General features: G+C 34.7%; 1 protein-coding gene and 1 pseudogene across 1 annotated transcript in view; one reads left to right on the top strand and one right to left on the bottom strand.

The window, feature by feature from the left end:
* Positions 1 to 21,365, top strand: part of KCTD8 (potassium channel tetramerization domain containing 8) — a 254,767-nt gene that overhangs the window by 136,274 nt on the left and 97,128 nt on the right. The window lies entirely within an intron of this gene.
* On the bottom strand, positions 1,611 to 2,883 carry LOC132519364 (dnaJ homolog subfamily A member 1-like; annotated as a pseudogene).

Raw genomic sequence — 21,365 nt, forward strand, 5'->3', positions numbered from 1 at the left:
ATTTACAGGGAAAAGGTACCAGTGACTAGGCATAGCTATATATCTGAATCATAACATGTATTCTTATAATTTAAGGCAATACCAGAATCTAAAGTGGATTTCTACTGAAGAAAATTCTGAAATATCCTTTTCTAAGTGCCTTTTAAAAAAACCTAGTTGCAAATAAAAAATTCCCTCCAGATCTGGAGTGCCCAAACATTTTCACAAAGGGATCATTTTCTTTATGTGAAATTGTGTATGAAAGGATAGACATAAAATATAGGAGCGGATAAGAGTAACTTGCTGCAGGACTTGATGCTCTTTGGGAACAGGGCATAGGAGTGTCATTCTCTACTGGTCCACTTCTCATTGGAAATATCATTGAGGCACAGGGAGAACGTGAAGAATATAGGATTGATTTTACAAACAGCTATACTTTTCAAATTTCAGGTCCATCAGTTTTTGGCATTGTGTAAACCTTTGCAAGTTACTGTTCTTATACTTGATTTTCTCATCTCTGAGAGGAATTAAATAATAGGTCTTCAATTTGAAGTGAGAATTTAACTAGAAATTTATCTATAAGAAGATCATGGCACAGGAGTGCATTATCTCTATTATTTTATTTTATTTTATTTATTTTTTGCTTTTGAATCAGTATATTAAGGAGACATTCATACATTTCAAGAATTGCTTAAATTCTGATATCCAGATTTAAGCTTGTGAACATATGACTTTAAACATACAATTAAAGCTATTCATAATTTGCTATTCCACCAACATTAAATTACATTTACTTTGGAGCATAAGTTAAATGGTTTAAAGTAAGCCTGTAACATACCTGCAAAACACCTTCCTAACTCATACATGCAAATTACTTCTCATTACTCTAACCTCTAAGTTACCCTGCTCCAGAAGTGACTACTCTAAGGCTTACTGTGGTCCAAAGAGAAGGAAGAAAAAAAAAAAGTAACCAGGACCAATAGCTAGATATATTAAAAAAAAGATGGCACAGCAGAAGGGAATGCAATCCTACAAGTGCAAGCCCTCAAGAAGCAGCATGTTATGTGATAAACCCCTTCTTTAGAAAGGTATCATTTCTATCACTGATACCACAGGCTAAATTATATAGCATGCCATCTTCAAGTAACAGTTGAGGCAATAGAATAAATGCAGAGGCATCACAATGAATCCCACTTAATACCACTATACAGACCAACACTTTTCTACAAATTCTTTGTCTGACTGCCAGTTAAATACAATTTTAACTTCATAGCTTAGCAATTAAGGGTCATACACTGAAGCCAATACATATACCTGGCATTTCAGTCTAAGCTATTCCATGTACATAGCTGAAATCAATTACAAAGTATGGCCTAACAAATGCTAGGGGAAATTTTTTAAAGTAGTTTTTACAAGTATTAAACTTATCTTGCACACTGAAGTCATCATACATACAGGGCAAAGTCAGAGCTTTTATATTTGAGTTTATTCTTCATTTAACTTTTAAAACACTACTATAGTTGAATATTAAAACAAACAATAGCAAGCAGTGAGCATATTATGATTCTAGTCCTTCACTCAGTCACTACTGCAAATAAAATGCCAGCGGTGAGTGTTATTCACTGGCCCCATTAGGAGGTCTGACACTGAACACCACCCCGAGGATGATGTTCCTCATCCCCATATGCTTCTCCATTTTAATGGCTCCATCTTTCCTGATTTGGATCGAAGTCCACTAGTTCTACCTGGTCCATTTCATCAGTCTCTTCTACTTCCTTCCTCTCAGGTAGGAGTTTTTCCAGCAAAGAGAGTTTATCCGGGGAGAGAAAGCCATTCTCAGGAAAGTTTACCTTAAATTCAATGATTAGGCGACCCTTTTCATTGGTCTATGATAAATTGGCATGCCTTCATTTAGCACACACTTGATATCTCCATGCTTGACAATCTGACCTGGATGAGAAGTGATGACTGTGGTGCGGTTGTCAAGAGTAGATATTGGCTTTTGGAAGCCACACAATGCCTCAACCAGCTGTATGTCCAGACACATGAAAATGTCTTCTCCTTGAGTAAAAACAGCATGGTCCTTCTGATCTAAAACGATGATAATATCTCCTGGCTCCAGTCCTGGTTCTTGGTCTCCTTCACCATGGAATGTTATCTTCTGGCCATCTTTCATGCCTTTGTCAATATGAACTTCTAGAATTTTCTTCTCTCCAACTATCTTCCTTCCATTGCAGCTTTTACATCTATCTTTAGGACTGATCCACTCCCCATGGTCCTGGCACTCTATGCAGACAGACTGAATTTGCTGAACCATTCCAGGTCCTATCTGATGAATTCTTATTTGCATTTCAGTACCTCGGCAATTGGGACAGCACTCCACTGCTCCTTTCTTACCACCTCGGCCTTCACATTTGTCACAAATCACATTCTTTTGCAGAGCTAGTTTTCTTGTTGCACCATTATATAAATCTTCTAAGGTTACTGTGAGTTGATGCACAACATTTTTGGTTCTCCTTTGTCTCTGCATCCTGCCTCCTCCTCCAAAACACATATCGAAGATGTCCATGGGGGAGCCCAAACTGCCACCTGCTCCACCTTCTTTAATTGCCTGCTCTCCTCCTTTGTCATATAATTCACTTTTCTTTGCATCAGAGAGCACTTCGTAAGCTTGAGAAATCTGTTTAAACTTCTCTCCTTCATTTGGATTCTTATCAGGGTGGTACTTCAAGGCCAGTTTCCTGTAAGCCTTTTTCAATTCTTCTTGGGTGGCATTGGGTTTGACCCCCAAAACATCATAATAAGTGGTTTCTTTCACCAGTTCCTACAGCCAGTGAGAGGGACGATGCTGGTGTGGGGGAGCGGGAAGGAGAGCGTTGCCGTGTGCAGCTCGGGCAGCCGCTGCTCCTCTGCTTTTTCACCAAGTGTTCTGGAAAGTTCCACCTGGAGCGCCGCAGCCGTCGTCTTTTGTAGCTGCTATTATTTTAAATTTAAAAATTGACTCTGTAGTCACAGCATCTTTCCCTGCAACTCTCTCACTCCATGTTTTTACACTGTCATGCATTTTTAACCACAAAAGTATGCAGTCCCTAAATCCTCTACGTTTTCTCCGTATCAGTCACCTCCTATTTTTACTTCCTTCCTATTCATCTTAAGCATCGTGGTGAAATTTCAGTTAGTGTTTTGCAAATCTCCTGGTTCTTTACTGGGTAAAACCCTGACTCTGGATAAATCTAGCTGTGTGCTTCTTCTGCACCCTTATTCAGAGTGCTGAAAGCTGTTATAGAAAATTACAAACTGAAGCTTGTATTAAAAGAGTGGTGCCCACCCTCAGTTGGATCCTTAATGCTTCCTCAGTAGTTCAGTGTTCTTTGAGTTCTTCTCTCTTCATTATCTATGGCAGCTATTCCAACCCTCTCTGAATTTCCAGGGCTAGCTAACACATAACACACATTCCCAGCTGGTTCCTCACATAGAAACTAAAAGTAATAAGGATGAAAACCTTTGTGACTTACTGCTATCGATTTCTAGACTGTATCACACTGCTCTTCCCTCCTCTCCTTCTGTCTACCATCTTATCTAAAGTGAATTCATGCATCTCTACCCAGGATTTTACTCTTTTCTGCCTGTTCAAGGACACATTTCATAAATTAAACCCCCTCCTTTCCTTTTTCTTTCTTCAAATAAAATGTTTTTCTGTTTCAAACTTTTTTTCACTGGATTTTAAAGATGATGTATTCACTTTAATCTTAAAAAGAAAAAGCAGCCATAAACATAAACCATAACCATAAAGAAGCAAACATGAGTCCACAATTTAATCATACTTTCCTGGTCACACACTGACCTATATCTCTCCTCTCCCTTACAATCAAACACCAGGAAGTTGTATGTGTATCTACTTCTTCAAATCTCAATCATTCCCCAAGCTACTGCTCTCTGCCCTCTTCCCCCACTATTCTACTTAACCTACTATCTACAAGGTAACCAATGACCTCCTTGTTTCTATGTCTAGAGCCACTTTTCCCCCACATCTCACTTGAATTCTCAGCAGTATTTAGCAATATTGATTATTACTTCTTGTAAAACTTTCTTCTTTGGAGTTTCATGTACCAGATGACAGCTTGAGCACCAGAATCTAGCTCACTTATTTCAAAAGCTTTTATAAATCAGTCAGAAATTTCACAAAAACAGAAGTTAAATACAGTTACAATAATAACAAGAAATAATTTATGTCAGTAATGAATCAGAAATTTCATAAAGTTGGGATATAGAAAGAAGATAGCATAAGATAAATGTAGAATATCCTGTAGATATCAGGGATAAGCAAGGACTTCCCAAGGAAGTCCAGAGATGCTCCAGGTTCAGAGTCAACAAATTCAAAGACCACTGGGAATCAACCAGATAATTTATTAAGTAAACACCTTTAGAATACCTGAGACAGATGACTTTCTTCCCCCTTCCTATTGTAAACTAAGTATCTAACAACTGGTATTTTTAACATAAAGATAAGTACTGGAATTTCTTTCTTAAACACAGAAAGTGATCTACCTGAGCACAGTTACTAGTGTGCATTAAGGATGAGAAAGAAGTATCATGGAGCTTAAGGATACCCTAGACAAGGAGTTGCCAAACTTTTCTTAACAAAAGACTTGATAGTAAGTCAAGTCTTTCAGGCCATATAATCTGTTGCAACTACTCAGTTCTGTCTTGGCATGAAAACAACCATAAATAGTACCTAAACCAATGAGCATGGCTGAGTTCCATTAAAATCGTGTTACTTGTGTCAACCTCTGCTCTAGATCCACAAAAGACCAAGGAGAGAAATGAAAAGACATATAGTTTCATCAAGTAGTAAAATGACTGTCTCCACTGCCAAATTGCTTACTCCTTCCTCTGGCAGTGTAGATGTCTGACGTCCTGTTTCTTATCTGTGCAGCCTATAGGAAGATTACCTGTTGACATGCCCAAATATTTATACTGACAATTGCAGTTGATCTTCCAGTTGAAGAGAGCTATCACCTAGAAGAGACATATATAACTGGTGAGAAAAAGATTTAAGCCACTATACTAGCTAAGATAGTATGTCACTTATACTTATGAATGAACATGTGACATCTGAAAAAAAATTAACATCACCAAAGAGACGACAAGAACCAAGATAAACTAAAAGAAAAATCAGCTCTGGAGGATTAGAGATAATTCAGAGAATGAAAGAAAACTTAAAGTTAAATGTAATTGTCCTTATTAAGATTTAGGTGTAAATTAAACTATTCGAATGATTATTTATAAATTATAAAAATGACTGTGGAAATAAAAAAAAGACAAAGTCTGAGTGGTAAAAATGAACATAGTTAAGGTGTACTGGTGGAAGAAATTATCTTAAAAAAGAGCAACAAATCATCCAGGAAAAAAAATCAGGAAATCTGACAGAATTTAGACAAAAAAGAAACAGATGAAAATTATGAGGATAATTAAGAAAAGTAAATCAGAAAAGCCCAGTGCATGTCTAAAAGGAATTTTAGAGGGAGAATAGAGAGACACTGATTTACCTTATCTGATGTTCTGAATACATGGGTAAAAACAAGTTTTTAATTACTAAGCGAGATGAATGAAAAGAACCAAAAGAGCAAAACTTTAGAATATCAGGGTTAAAGAGAAAATCCTAAACTTATCCAAAAAGAAATGAAACAAAGCAATTATGTTAATATATGTTGATTTCAAAGAATTGGCACTCAGATAGACATCAGACTTCTCATGAGAAACATCAGAACCTAGAACAATGGCTTTCCAAGTCTGAGGGAAAATGTTGTGAACCTAGAGTTCTGTATCTGAATATTATTGATCAAATGTGAAGTTAAAATACACACTTTTGCAGGAGTAGAATGACTCAGAAATTTCACTATACATATTTACTTTGTGAAAAACAAAATCACTGGAGGAAGTATTCCAGGAAATAAAAAGAAAAACCTCCACCGAAAATGGGGGCAGGGAGGGCAATATGGAATACAAAAATACTTATAAAGAAGTTGGAAAGGCAGCTACAAACAATAGTTAAAATAACATAATCTTACATCACTATGAGTTCGATCCCACATTTTGAGTCTATGGTATATAAAGTTTACATAATCATATATTAAATTCTGTACAGTGGTTAAACATTTTTAGTATTAAGCTATAGAAATAAATAAAATTACTTTTAGAATTTATATTTATAGAAGAGAATGCAAAAGGTAGGAACCTAAAATAATTTATGCCAAAATTTTTTGAGAAATGGAAGAAAAGCTAAGTAGCTAATTTTCTCTTTTTGTAATTTAAGGGAAAATAAATGATATTAAAAATGATAAGTAACTCAAGAAAAATAGATTACAATCTGTTACATAAATAAATAAAAAATGCAAACCCTAGAAGAAATTAAAATTATTAACTAACAAAGATTTAGATGTAGAGGGGAAGAGAAATGAGAGGTTGCAAAAATTTCCTAAATGTTTCATCTTTTATAGATGAGGAGTAATAGAAATCTAAAGTTGGTGGATTATAAAATACAATTTTAAATGTAATACTTGGCAACAACCTCCAGATAGCCTAAAAAACTAACAGGGGTCGATTCTGTTGTAGAGAAGGAAGATTTTAAGTTTTTAGTTTTATTTTTTATTACCTTTTTCATAGTGTCCTTGAATTATTTCTATTATAAGCATTTAAATATAAAATTTAAATGATTTACTCATGATATATTCATACAATGGAATATGATGTCATTAAAAAGAATAGCATATATCTCTATGAACTGATAGTGAAATATATGCACAATCTAATATATATATGAATGTCTGGTGAATGTCTGGTGTAATGAACGTCTGGTGTAATGCACACCAAAGGCTTCTGAGGATTGAGATTGCATTGGTGAAGGAAATGGGACTTACTTCTTACTTAATGCACACTTCACTGCTTGGATCAGATTATAAGGAACATATAACTTATGTAATTAAGAAAATAAAACCTATTACTTGACTTCCACGACATTGCATTTTTTCTTACTACTTTTCTGTCCATTCTTTCTCAGACTGCTTCATATCTCAGCTATATTCTGCTGGTTACAAATCTGAATTAACAACCCAGATATCTTCTGGAACTTCAGCCTAATATATCTTAACTACCACCAGCTGCATCTACTTGTATGTCTCACATCATCTGAGACACACATTTCCAAAATAGAATGTACAATCTCTGTGCTTTACCTCACCAACCCAAAGCAACCGGTACTGTTGTCTAGTTTGCCTTTCTTTATTATGAATGAGAACTCCATCCCACCGGGTGCCCAAGCTAGACCTTGGGATGACATCACTAATTCTCCATCTTCACGACTGACTATATCCAATCAAACACTAGATCCTATCCATTTAATCTTCTGCTCTCTTCAATTTATAAATTTTTCTTTCTTCTACAACCCAGTTTGATTTAGGCCAAAATGCTTCCCATATTTTACATGACCATTTTTATCTCGCCATTGGTTTATTTCATCAGCCCTATCTATCTATCATGACTCCTTCCTTGTTCGTTCTGTTTCGTGAAGGAGAAGCTACCTTTATTTCCCTAACTTTGGCAGGTTTCCTTGCAGGCTTTTGCAGGTGTTGTTTTTGTATTGGAATTTCTTTCCTCACATCTCTGCCAGGCAAACAACTGATATACTTTTCAGGTCAGAAATTAGATATCTGTTCCAAAGGATCCTGTGTCTATCCCTCTTTGTCTCATAGGTATTTATTTATCTACATCTCCTAGCATATCTTCATTACCTAAACCAGTGCCTGGTAAACTATAAACAATAACAATTTTGTATTAAATGGATTAATCAATGATATATGTCATTCTTCTAGACAGAATCTGACTTACAGATGGAACAAATAAATGACAAACCAACTCATTGCTAAGGATTAACAAGGAGGAGAAAATTTTCATTGAGGAGTTTATTGTGAGCTAGGAAATACTGTTGCTTCAAATTAAACAAAGTACCAAATTAGAGACCAATTTCATTTAAGATTATAGGTACCCTACCAAGGCCAAATGACTGACCTGCTTCAGGATATTTGTAGCCCAGGGGCCACATGACCACATGGCCATCATGTTTATTATGACCTGCTGTAACTCTAGAGATATATCTCTGTCTGTTGGTGTGCTCACTTAAATGCTTTTTAACTCACATGCACCAAATGGTGCTCACCCCACATTTGATGCCACTGATGCACAGAGATTGGGGGAGCACACACTAAGAAGGTGTTACCATTCACTGATTGGAGCTCATGGGCAGGTCACAGATACATATGTCTCCAGTTTTCTTAGAATTCTGCAGAAAGTATGCTTGGGCTAGGCATAGCTGTGCACACCACAGCACTGTGTTACAAGAAAGTGACCCACCATCCTGCTGCTCTCATTTTATGTGAGATGAATCTGAAAGTGACCTCAAAACTGGGAGAAAACAGTCTGAGTTTGGATATATAGTCTGAAACAGAATATCAGGGAGTGAGAATGCCAGCTGCCTGCCAAGTGGAGGCTTTGGGTAAAATGAAGATTTTGCACAGCACCCCTTGTTGGGAGAGGAGGAAAACCCTGATCCCAGCTGGCTCATTACCAGGCAAATTCAGGAGAGTATCTGGATTATTCATTGAACAAACCTGTTTGTCTTCCCACAAACATTATTGCATATACAGAATAGCAACAATAAGCAAAAGAATCAAATAATGAGTTCTATGCTGTGTGTATAGAAACACATATTTATGCATAAAGAAAGTTGTGAAGGAATGCATAGCAAACTTCAATCTTAAAGGTGGCAGAGGATAGGGTATAAGAATGCTTTCTTCATGCATCTACGTAAATTTTTTTCTTTTATTTTTTTATTGGAGTATAATTGTTTTACAGTGTTCTGTTAGTTTCTGCTGCACAACAAAGTGAATCAGCTATATGTATACCTGTATCCCCTTCCTCATGGACTTCCTTCCCACCCCCCAATACATCCCACCCATCTAGGTCATCACAGAGCACTGAGTTGTACTCCCTGTGCTATACAGCAGGTTCCCACTAGCTATCAATTTTACACATAGTAGTGTATATATGTCAATCCTAATCTCCCAATTCATCCCACCCTCCCATTCCCCCTCTGTGTCCACATGTCCATTCTCTATGTTTGCATCTCTATTCCTGCCCTGCAAATAGCTTTATCTGTACCACTTTTCTAGATTCCACATAAATGTGTTAATATATGATATTTGTTTTTCTCTTTCTGACTTCACTCTGTATGACAGACTCTAGGTCCATCCACATCTACAAATGTCCCAATTTCGTTCCTTTTTAAGGCTGAGTAATATGCCATTGTATATATATATACCACATTTTCTTTATCCATTCCTCTGTCGATGGACATTTAGGTTGCTTCCATGTCCTGGCTACTGTAAATAGTGCTGCGATGAACATTGGGTACATGTATCTTTTTGAATTATGGTTTTCTCAGGATATATGCCCAGTAGTGGGATTGCTGGGTCATATGGTAGTTCTATTTTTAGTTTTTTTAGGGAACCGCCATACTGGCTGTGTTGATTTACATTCCCACCAGTAGTGCAAGAGGGTTCCCTTTTCTCCACATCCTCTCCAGCATTTATTGTTTGTAGATATTTTGATGATGGCCATTCTGACTGGTGTGAGGTGATACCTCATTGTAGTTTCGATTTGCATTTCTCTAGTAATTAGTGATATTGAGCATCTTTTCATGTGCCTCTTGGCCATCTGTCTTCTTTGGAGAAATGTCTATTTATGCCTTCTGCCCATTTTTTGATTGGGTTGTTTGTTTTTTTATATTCAGCTGCATGAGCTGTTTGCATATTTTGGAGATTAATCCTTCATCAGTTGCTTCATTTGCAAATATTTTCTCCCATTCTGAGGGTTGTCTTTTCATCTTGTTTATGCTTTCCTTTGCTGTGCAAAAGGTTTTAAGTTTAACTTCACTTTCTAGGTGCATCAAAATGCACTTAGGAGTTGATTCTGTAGTCATATGTAGTTGTGTCTTCTCTATTGCTATTTTTTTTTAGATTTTATACCTTAGATAATTTTCATTTACTATTACATTAAAAAATGAGTGAACCATTAAAAGGAGAAAAAGACATAATCAATATTAACCATATGTATTTACTGTACTCTAAAAAAATAACCAATCATTGATCTCTAGTGATTCAAGTCCTGACTTGAATGGCCTTTCTGTTTGTAAATGCAATTAGAAAGTCTAGTGAGTTATCTGGCTTAGAACACCCCCGCCACTTGTTGAGAACCTAAATGTATATTGAAAAAAAAAGATAAATAAAATACCCCCTCCACTCTCAAAGAGCTCCCAAAGAGCAAAATATGTCATTTGAAAAATCTCTAGAGAACATTTTCCAACATTTAACTACTTCAAAATCTGAAAATATACCTCTCCCCACAGTCACATTTTATCAAACTTTAAAAATTACAAATCAAGACGCCTGAAATTCAAAAGAGAAGTGGATTTTGGAACTGAGAGGGGAAAGTGATAAGAGAATAATTATGACCCTTTATCTCTGATAGGATCCCTGTGGGCACTCTGGTTATAACCACAGGTCTCCTTCAGTTTCTTCACTTAGATCAGCCCAGTTAAGTATCCTTTGCGATGATGACGTGAGATTACATAATGACAATGAGGAAACCGAGAAGAATAAAAATATAGTATTCAGCTTTTAAAATTCAAGTTAGGGGTTTAGAGATGCAAATAAATTATTTTGGTCTTTTGTTTTGCAGATTCTGAATTACTTGCATTTCAGTTTCATACCATAAAGCACATTCGTTTTTTTTATCCCCTCCCTTTGGATTTGCTTGGTAATGCCATGGTTTGTTGAATGTTAAATACTGTATGTTTTCTCCTGGGTCCCAGCATTGTAATGACGGGCTTTCCATCTGACTGGCAAAGGGGATGGTGTTCCTAGTGTCCATTGCGATGGACATACTATGGTATTTGTTGGTGACTCTTGGATTTCAAAATCTAACTGCTTTAAAATAAAGCCAAAGTGGGTAGCTTTATTTGCTATATGTAAATATGGTTTGAGGTTGAGTGAGCAATTTTCATTTTCATTTGACTGATTTGGATGCAACATATAGACAGGAAGATTATCTACCTTTGTGGTGAAAGAAGCTCCTCCTATTAACATGGAAAATTATTTGGAGATTGCTGGTAACACTATGTAAGATAGGAAAGTAATGGAGAGAAAGGGAGTTTATTGTAGATATTGTCTTTGTTGTCATTTAAGATGTGAATATAAAATACTTTTGAAAATTTTGGAGGAGGAAAATGATGGAGAAAGGATATTCGAACTAAAGGCTATTCATGTCTGTAATTTAAAAGATTGGTTGGAACATTATTTATGGAAGAATTTGAAGCCCTAACTGGATCTTAGAAAATTATTTACCTTAAGAGAAATCTCCAAGCCTGAAATTCAGACCTATATGAAAATAATATAAAGGATTCAACATTTATCTCTTCATATTTTATTTAAGAAAACTTTGTGTTGTAGTGAATGTTATTTGATAGTCTGCATTTTTTTTATTGATTAGTATATTACTTTACATTTAAATTGCAATCCACGTTTCATTATTTTTATCTTTCACTTTGTAAGGAAGAGGCCCTAAGCATTACACACAATATGGGCATAAATGTAAGCATATTTACTTTCCTTTAATAGTATATTTAATCCTTGTAAATATCACAACCTTCTCAAAACATGCATCCATAATTTCAAACTAAACTACATACATAATGAAATATTGTAATATCAAATCATATGTATATTAAACAAAGAATGGATCAAATTCCATATTGTTTTTCCTACTTACTCCTTTTCAATTTACGTATTACTCTTTCTACTGGGTTATGATTAGTATACAATCTATTAAACCAGAAAAATGAGATTTACGTAATTTTCTTAATGAACTGTCTGAATTTGGAACATGTTTTACTCTTTTAGAGGAAAAGAAGAGGTTTTGTTGTAATTTGATCTCTACCATGGGCATAGATTAAGCGCTTAACTAGCACTTGTCAATTGATTGATTAAATGATTGACTGATTGATTGATTAAATGATTGATTGTACTACACTAATATCAGTTTGAAAACTTTGTTGCCATATCCAGACATGAGACATCACATACACTTAACTGTTCTCTTTTTCATCTTGACCTGTAGAAGGTTTTATTTAATTTATAAATGTAGATCACTGAATTATATATAAAGGAGCACCTGCATATAATGGGACAATTTTGTATCTACATATAATAGCAATTAAATATGAAAAACATACAAGGGATGTATTTCAGTGTACAGAAATAAGCAATAGTGACTGTAACAGTTGGCTGTATTCGCATATTTGTAAGTTGCTTAAGGAAGTGATATTAACCTTTTCGTAATTAATAAATCTGTCTTCTGTCTGGGTCTCTTTAAACTATTATACACTGAACTTCTACACTATTTTAATATTATGATTTTTGACTAAAGACTTTTATTTAGGTATATAGATTTATGAGTGATAAGACTGCATTGTGAAAAAATTTATGTACACTCTGTGGCCTATTTAATAATAATTTCTACTTTGCTCGTCATGTCAGTTGATATAATGAAAAGCAGCTTGAATCAGAATGTTTTCTCTTAGGGTTAGAAATTAATTATGCAATTAATTGGAAAATAAGTTACAGTGGAAATAATCTGTGTTATACCCAGTGTTCTATTATTTTTTTATATAAAGGTTCACATTGTGTTTGTAATCTGACATCACAATGATGGTATATTGACCTTCAATAAATATGTGTCATTAGACAAAACATTGAAAATATATACATCTAGTATTGTACTATTTTCTAAAAATGATATTCCTCTTGAAAATAATAATGTATAAACAAATATAGGATGACTTCACAATGTGAAAGTGTTTGGGCATTTCCCATAATATAACAGATCAGTTTTAAACAACAGATATAGATGAGCTGGCTTAATTCTAACTGTAAGTTTGATTAATTCTGGGCACTATTGCAAAGAAAGTGTGTGATCATCATTACTAGAACCTGAACATGGGCTTGGAAGGCCTCTTGAGTTTCTCCTAATCTGATCTTCCACTTAGACTAATAGCCCTCTACAATATCCCTAACAAACATTCACCAGATTGTGGTAAAATTCTTTAGGAATGAGGAACTTCTCCACTAGCTTTGATTGGATAACTCTTAATAAAAATATCATTTCTTATATTGAGCTCAATTTTGTTCCTTTATAACTTTTTATTAGTGTTCCTGTTTGTGGCTGTTTTGGTTAAATAATTCATTATGTATTTGAAGACAGCTGTCAAGCCACTCTCTCCAGTTGAAATGTCTCTGATATTAACCATTCTTTATATCTTTTGGTTTTTCAGACACCCTAGGCATTCTGGTGCTTGCCTTCTACTGAAGATAATCCAATTTGTTAATTAGAGGCTTGTCTTTTTCCTTTTCTTTCTTTTCTTCCTTTTTTAATGATCTGTGGCAGAGAGTGCTAGTTACCTATTAAAATACATTTTTTCTTCTTTACTAACAGAACGCCAGTTTTATTGGAGACACATTCAATAAAAATTCATAATTTCTTAGCTCCCCAAGATGGCCATTCACATATTTTCTGACCAATCATATTTAAGTACAAAATGTTGGCTATATTCTCCCTAAAAATGCCTTTACAGGGGTATTGACTCACATTGATGGACCTTTTATTTTACCTTTCTTCTTTCTGACTGTAATTCAGTAAAAAAGAGGTGGATCCATCATCTTGTGCTAATGAGGCAATAAGCACTCGCTAAGAGTGGCTGAACAGGAATATTGAAGGTCAGTAGATCTCAGATTGAAATGGAGCAGGGCCCTGTGGTCCTTCCCCGCCATGTCCTCCACCTGCCTTTTGTCTGTGGAGAAACTTTAGCCAAAGAATAAGTTTAATCAGAGCAGTGAGAAAATATAGAAGCAAAGGATAACAGTCCAACAAGACTAAATAATAATAGTTTAGTCATTAAGCAAAGTCAAGGACCTTTAGTTCTCAAGGGCTATAGATAATATTCTGAGCCATATCCTTTGAGCTGTCCTGTAGATACTGAAACACCCACCAGGTGGAAGAAGTTACGTACACGATGACCAAACTGTAGCCATGACATAAGCTGCCGCAATTCCGAGAATTGGCCTCAAAGATATGGGAACAAACCGACCCTGGAACTGAAGATTAATTGTACTTAAAACAATCAAGAAGATGCTGATCAGACCACTGCATGACCAATTTCAAGATGACTGTCAGAGCTGAGTGTGCTGTTTCTGCATGTAGCCCCCCTCCCTCTGCCTATAAAAGCTCTTGCCCACGGGTTGGGGGGGTGTCGGCCTTTGGGCAGGAGTCTGCCCTCCCATCCACCCCCACCCCCCATTGCTGGCATCCAAGATAAGCAAACTTTCCTTTCCACCAACCTTGCCTCTTTATTGGCCCTTGAGCAGTGAGCAGCCAAACCCCATGTTGCATCATTTACAAGATGACATTGTAGAACTGGCATACCACCTTTGAATTGCCTATCTCTAAATTGCTCGTGTGAGAGAAAAAGAATTCACTAACTTGTTTAAGCTACTGTTAGGGTTTTTGTTACATATAGCCAAACTCAATGTCTAATACATTTTTAAAAAATATAGCTCTGGAACTAAGGTAATGCTGAAGACATAGCCTAATTTGGTGATCATGCCAAAATGGGGGCATGGTATTTCTAAGGGTGCATATATAATTTTAAGTGATACAGTACACTATGTGCTTAGGTTACATTTATTGTCCCTTACAATTCTCAGGTACTTTTTTCTTTTTTTACATGAACCACGATTCAGCTTTGTCTTCTACTATACAGATATGATTTTTAAAATTTAAAATACAAGATGTACCACAGAGGGAAAACACAGAGCTCTTGGAGTCAAACAGAACTAAATTTTGGGCCTATTTTTCTTAAATTCTTTGCCTCTCATTTCATTTTTTTTTTAAATTGAAGTATAGATGATTTACAATATTGGGTTAGATGCCCCTCATTTTTTTGTCATCTATAAAATAGGGTTGTAACCATCACTTCATTAGCTTTTTGTGAGATTAAAAAACACAACAACAACAAAAAAACCCATAGTACTGTGAACAGCACATAGTAGGCCATTTCATAGAAAACATACATTTATTGTTCTTGAGTCAGGTCTTGAGTCAGCCTACCCAGACCTTTGGCAATCTTAATTCCATTCTCTATTATGTTAATTTCTCCCAACAGTGTATGTCCTGATCATTTGATGTGAATATTACACATGATTCTTCATGTAGATATGATAGTAGGTAAATAATGAATTATACATAGCAATGTTCGTAAAATTTAATGTGCCTATGAATTACCTGGTCATCTTGTTAAAGTGCAGTTTCTGATGCATAGGTTTAGGGTGGACCTGAGATTCTGCATTTTTAACAAGCTTCCAGGTAATAGTGGTCCATGGATTACACTTTGAATAATAGGAATATGGATAACTTTATGATTTGGGCCTCCATATTACAATTTGTGAAGACACAAAAACTGATTTTTTAAAATTTTTTATATTGACATATGATCTGTGCAGCTGGCAAAGCATGAACTAACATGAAGATGTTTAAAGTATATTAGATTCTTAAGGAACTTACATACTGTTCTACATAGTGTCTGTATCAATTTACATTCCCACCAACAATGTAGGAGGGTTCACTTTTCTCCACACCCTCTCCAGCATTTATTGTTAGTAGACTTTTTGATGATGGTCATTCTGACTGGTGTGAGGTGATATCTCACTGTAATTTTGATTTGCATTTCTCTAATAATTAGTGATGTTGAACACCTTTCCATGTACCTGTTGGCCATCTGTATGTCTTCTTTGGAGAAATGTATATTTAGGTCTTTTGCCCATTTTTTGATTGGGTTGTTTGTTTTTCTGATATTGAGCTGCATGAGCTGTTTGTAAATTTTGGAGATTAATCCCTTGTTGGTCACATCATTTGCAAATATTTTCTCCCATTCTGTGGGCTGTCTTTTTGTTTTGCTTATGTTTTCCTTTGCTGTGCAAAAGCTTTTGAGTTTAATGGGTCCCATTTGTTTATTTTCATTTTTATTTGCATTACTCTGGGAGATAGATAGAAAAAGATATTGTGATTTATGTCAAAGAGTATTCTGCCTATGTTTTCCTCTAAGAGATTTATAATATCCGGTTTTACATTTAGGTCTTTAATCCATTTTGAGTTTATTTTTGTGTATGGTGTTAAAGAATGTTCTAGTTTCACTTTTTTACATGTGGCTGTCCAGTTTTCCCAGCACCATTTATTGAGGAGACTGTGTTTTCTCCATCATATAGTCTTGCCTCCTTTGTCATAGATTAATTGACCATAGGTAGGTGGATTTATTTCTGGGCTTTCTATCTTGTTCCATTGATCTATATTTCTGTTTTTGTGCCCGTATGATACTGTTTTGATGACTGTAGCTTTGTAGTACAGTCTGAAGTCAGGGAGCCTGATTCCTCCAGTTCCATTTTTCTTTCTCAAGAGTGCTTTGGCTATTTGTGGTCTTTTGTGTCTCCTTACAAATTTTAAGATTTTTTTTGTTCTATTTCTGTGAAAAACACTGTTGGTGATTTGATAGGGATTGCATTGAATCTATAGATTGCCTTGCTTAGTATAGTCATTTTGACAGTATTGATTCTTCCAATCCAAGAACATGTTATATCTCTCCATCTGTTTGTGTCATTTTTGTATTCTCTCATCAGCGTCTTACAGTTTTCGGAGTACAGGTCTTTTGCCTCCTTGCGTTAGTTTATTCCTAGGTATTTTACTCTTTTTGATGCGATGGTAAATGGGGTTGTTTCTTTAATCTCTCTTTCTGTTATCTTGTTGTTAGTGTATAGAAATGCAACAGATTTCTGTGTACTAATTTTGTATCCTGTAACTTTACCAAATTCACTGATGAGCTCTAGTAGTTTTCTGTTGCATCTTTAGGATTTTCCTGATATAGTATCATGTCATCTGCAAGCAGTAACAGTTTTACTTCTTTTCCAATTTAGATTCTCTTTATTTCTTTTTCTTCTCTGATTGCCATGGCTAGGATTTCCAAAACTATGTTGAATAAAAGTGGTGAGAGTGGACATCCTGTCTTATTCCTGATCTTAGAGGAAATGCTTTCAGCTTTTCACCATTGAGTATGATGTTAGCTGTAGGTTTGTCATGTATGGCCTTTACTATGTTGAGGTATGTTCCCTCTATGCCCACTTTCTGGAGAGTTTTTATCATAAATCGGTGTTGAATTTTGTCAAAAGCTTTTTCTGCATCTGTTGAGATGATCATATGGTTTTTATTCTTCAATTTGTTGATGTGGTGTATCACACTGATTGATTTGTGGATATTGAAAAATCCTTGCCTCCCTGGAATAAATCCCACTTGGTCATGGTGTATGATCCATTTAATGCACTGTTGGATTTGGTTTGCTAGTATTTTATTGAGGGGTTCTGCATCTATGTTCATCAATGATATTGGCCTGTAATTTTCTTTTTTTTGTGGTATTTTTTCTGGTTTTGGTATCAGGGTGATGGTGGCCTCATAGAATGAGTTCAGGGGTTTTTCTTCTGCAATTTTTTTGAAATAGTTTCAGAAGGATAGGTATTAACTCTTAAATGAATAGATACATGTATGTATATATAACTGAATCACTTTGCTGTACACATGAAATTAACACAACATTGTTCATCAATTATACCCCTATTTATATATAAAAGTATATTGAAAAAGCCAAAGGCTTTGGATCTGGGGAAACATGTATTTTAATACCTAACTTATTATTCATGTAATCTTTGGCAAGTTATTTAACAGGAAAATGAAGATATAATATTTGGCTTATCTTAATATTAAATAATAGTATCATACTAAGAAGCAGATAGCATGATACCTATTGCATATTAGAGACTTAACAACTATTATTTCCTCTCCTTCTTTTAAACTAACATTTTATCTATTATATCTTCATTTTCTACTTACAATTTTTTGGTTTTATATTTATTATTTCATTCCTTTCACTTTCTTTTAGTTTATTCTTATATTCTTTACTACTTAAGTTGAATACCTAGTGTATTAATTTTTAACCTTTTACCTTTTCTAATATAAACATTTTATTTTAGAATTTCCCTCTAAATTATTTTGATATGCAACATTTTTATTCAACTTTAAGTATTTTCTAATTTCTATCCTTAGATATTTGACAAATGATTTAATTAAAAACGTTTTTATTGGTTTTAATTTCTAAACATTAAAATTTTTTTTGTTATTAATTACTAATTTCACTGCTTCAGGGTCAGAAAATGTGGTAGGATTTTTTTTGATAGTAAATATTTGAAAGTTTTTGATATAATAAATAAAAGGTCAGTTTTTATACATGTCTAATATATACTTGAAAACATTCTTTTTTTTTTTTTTTTTTTTGCGGTATATGGGCCTCTCACTGTTGTGGCCTCTCCCGTTGCGGAGTACAGGCTCCAGACGTGCAGGCTCAGCGGCCATGGCTCACGGGCCCAGCCGCTCTGCGGCATGTGGGATCTTCCCGGACCAGGGCACGAACCCATGTCCCCTGCATCAGCAGGCAGACTCTCAACCACTGCACCACCAGGGAAGCCCGTAAACATTCATAGTTTTCATTTTGCGGTAAAGAGCTATAAACATGCATGAATATATTCAATTAGTCATATTAATTGTATTATTCAAATCTATAGCCTTGCTGATTCACTGAATTGTTCTCATCTGCTTGATGTCTTCTTAGCTTAGGGAAATATAAAATTACCCAGTGTGATAATTGGTTTGTAACTCTCATTTTTTTGTTTATATATTTTGATATTATGTTATTAAATGTGTATGAGTTTAGATTACCCTACTGAATTTAATTGTTTCATTATCATGAAGTGATTCTATTCAATATTTATCTTTGATAATGCCTTTTATTTTTTAAAAAATTTAATATGAATTTGGCTGCACCCTCTTGGTTTCACATATCTGGTGCACTTCTTCAAATATTCCTTTTCTGTGTTTATGTGTCATTAAATTTAGGAATTTTTTGTGGTTAGTAATTCACCAGATTTTACTACTCAGAATTATAATTTTTTTCTTTTAACTTGAGAATTTATCCCATTTATAATTAATTTGATATTTTATATACTTTGATTATTTTATATCACATATTTTATTAATTTTATCCATGCCATATAGTTTCTTTCTACTCCTTCCTTTGTAGTAAGTAAGCATTAATTTTTATGAATTCAGTTTTTTTTCTTCTAGACTGTAATATACATACTTTATTCTCTTCTTTTAGGGTACATTCTAGTTATTTTAATATGATATTTATGTACTTGAATAAAGCATGTGATCTATCAATTTCTTTATTCTATTCTCAAACAATAAAATAATCTTACAACATTTTAGCTTAAAACATTTCCCACCAGGTGTATTTGCTATTGATTCCAGAATTTTTTTAGAATTTTTTTTAGTGTTCATTATACTCTACAATTAACATATTGTTAATATTGTTTTACATAGTCAATGTTTGTTTAGATGAAACATGTTTAGGCAGTGTCTTTTGTTAAGATTCAGTGTGACTTCATACATGTTACATTATTGATTTGTAACCTGAATTTGTGTTTGTCTTGCAGCCAAGATTTTGGAGCACTATACTCTTTCTACTAATAATTTGCTAATTTAAAGAACTTTTGCATTCTTTTGGCCTATTTAAGAAAATTTTAAAAACATTTAGGAGTTGTTGATAATCTTAGTAGTGTAGAATTAGTTTGAACTGAGCATTTAAAAAACATACCATAAAAGTGTATAGTTTTTTCCCCAGTTATCACATATGATAGTATTTTCCCTTGTTGCAATCAGATTGTAAAACTGATTACTCTTCTGCAATCCTTTAGTAGACTCTTTCAAAGTTTTCATTTAAAAAGAGGTAGGGCTTTCCTGGTGGTGCAGTGGTTGAGAGTCCGCCTGCCGATGCAGGGGACACGGGTTCGTGCCCCGGTCCGGGAAGATCCCACGTGCCGCGGAGCGGCTGGGCCCGTGAGCCATGGCCGCTGAGCCTGCGTGTCCGGAGCCTGTGCTCCGCAACGGGAGAGGCCACAACAGTGAGAGGCCCGCGTATGGCAAAAAAAAAAGAGATGGTAATATAGAAAATAATTTTCTCATAAAATATGTGAATATAATTTTTTTCTGATAGCATGATTGGAATTAGATCCAATTTGGAAGGTTCTTTACATTTATTATTATCTTATATTACTAGCAATAAAAATCATGAATAGGAAACTGAAACAGAAACTATGTCTCTAATAAATACCAGACCTTCAGAGTACTATAATCTTTTCTAATTTATGCATAGTGGGAAGACCTAATAATGTAAAACAATGTTACTCTACACCTCTATAGGTCATTTTAGAAAATTCGAATTTCTGTTACATATTAAAAATAGATGAGTCAGTTGTTTTAAAAAAAAATACCCACTACATTTTTGTGCGAGAAGAAAGGAACACACTCCAGTTTGCTGTCTCACTTTAAACTTTTAGAGGAAATAATCACATCATCATGTGAGAATGTTGCTACATGAAAGACCTGATGGGCAGCAAAGCATGATGACATGCTTGGTTCTTAAAGAGAAATAAGGAAGAATTTCTCTCGGAAAATGAGACTGAGAGGCCTTTTGCAAACATCTGTTCCAGTGTTAGGTAAGAATTTTTGCAGTGCTCATCTTTAGGTGATGCAGTTATTAGCCACTTGATATCCTTTCATACTTTTCTGGTCTTTATAAATGCCCACAAGCATGTGTTTATTCACATCTGTAATGGGGAAAATGACACCTAACTAACGTACGTTAAAATAAATTTCAGCGATGTTTACATCTTTAACCTCGCTGCATGGCAGTTTTCAAAGAGGCTTAGAATAATAAGTAAATTAGTTAGATTTTATTGCCATTCAAAATTTGGAATTTTTACAATTATATGTGCTTTACCATGTTTTCACCTTAATAGGCTGTCCATTTACATGCGATAAATGCCTTTTTCAAAAGGTCCATTCACTTGTTACTTTATTTGATGTCATTTTATAAATATTTATTTCATGTCTAACTTTGGTGTTGTATTGTGTTCTTCTGGATCCAGTGAGGGTTATTCAGACCAGAAATGTCACCTGTCTTTAAGAAGGTAGTATTTTATCACTTGGATACAGACCCAGTTGGTATGAACTCCAAACTGATAGTCATTCTCAATACTTTAAAAAAAGTTCAGTCAGTTGAG

Source organism: Lagenorhynchus albirostris, chromosome 4 (genome assembly GCF_949774975.1).
Source record: "Lagenorhynchus albirostris chromosome 4, mLagAlb1.1, whole genome shotgun sequence".
In the NCBI taxonomy this organism is placed as follows: Eukaryota; Metazoa; Chordata; class Mammalia; order Artiodactyla; family Delphinidae; genus Lagenorhynchus; species Lagenorhynchus albirostris.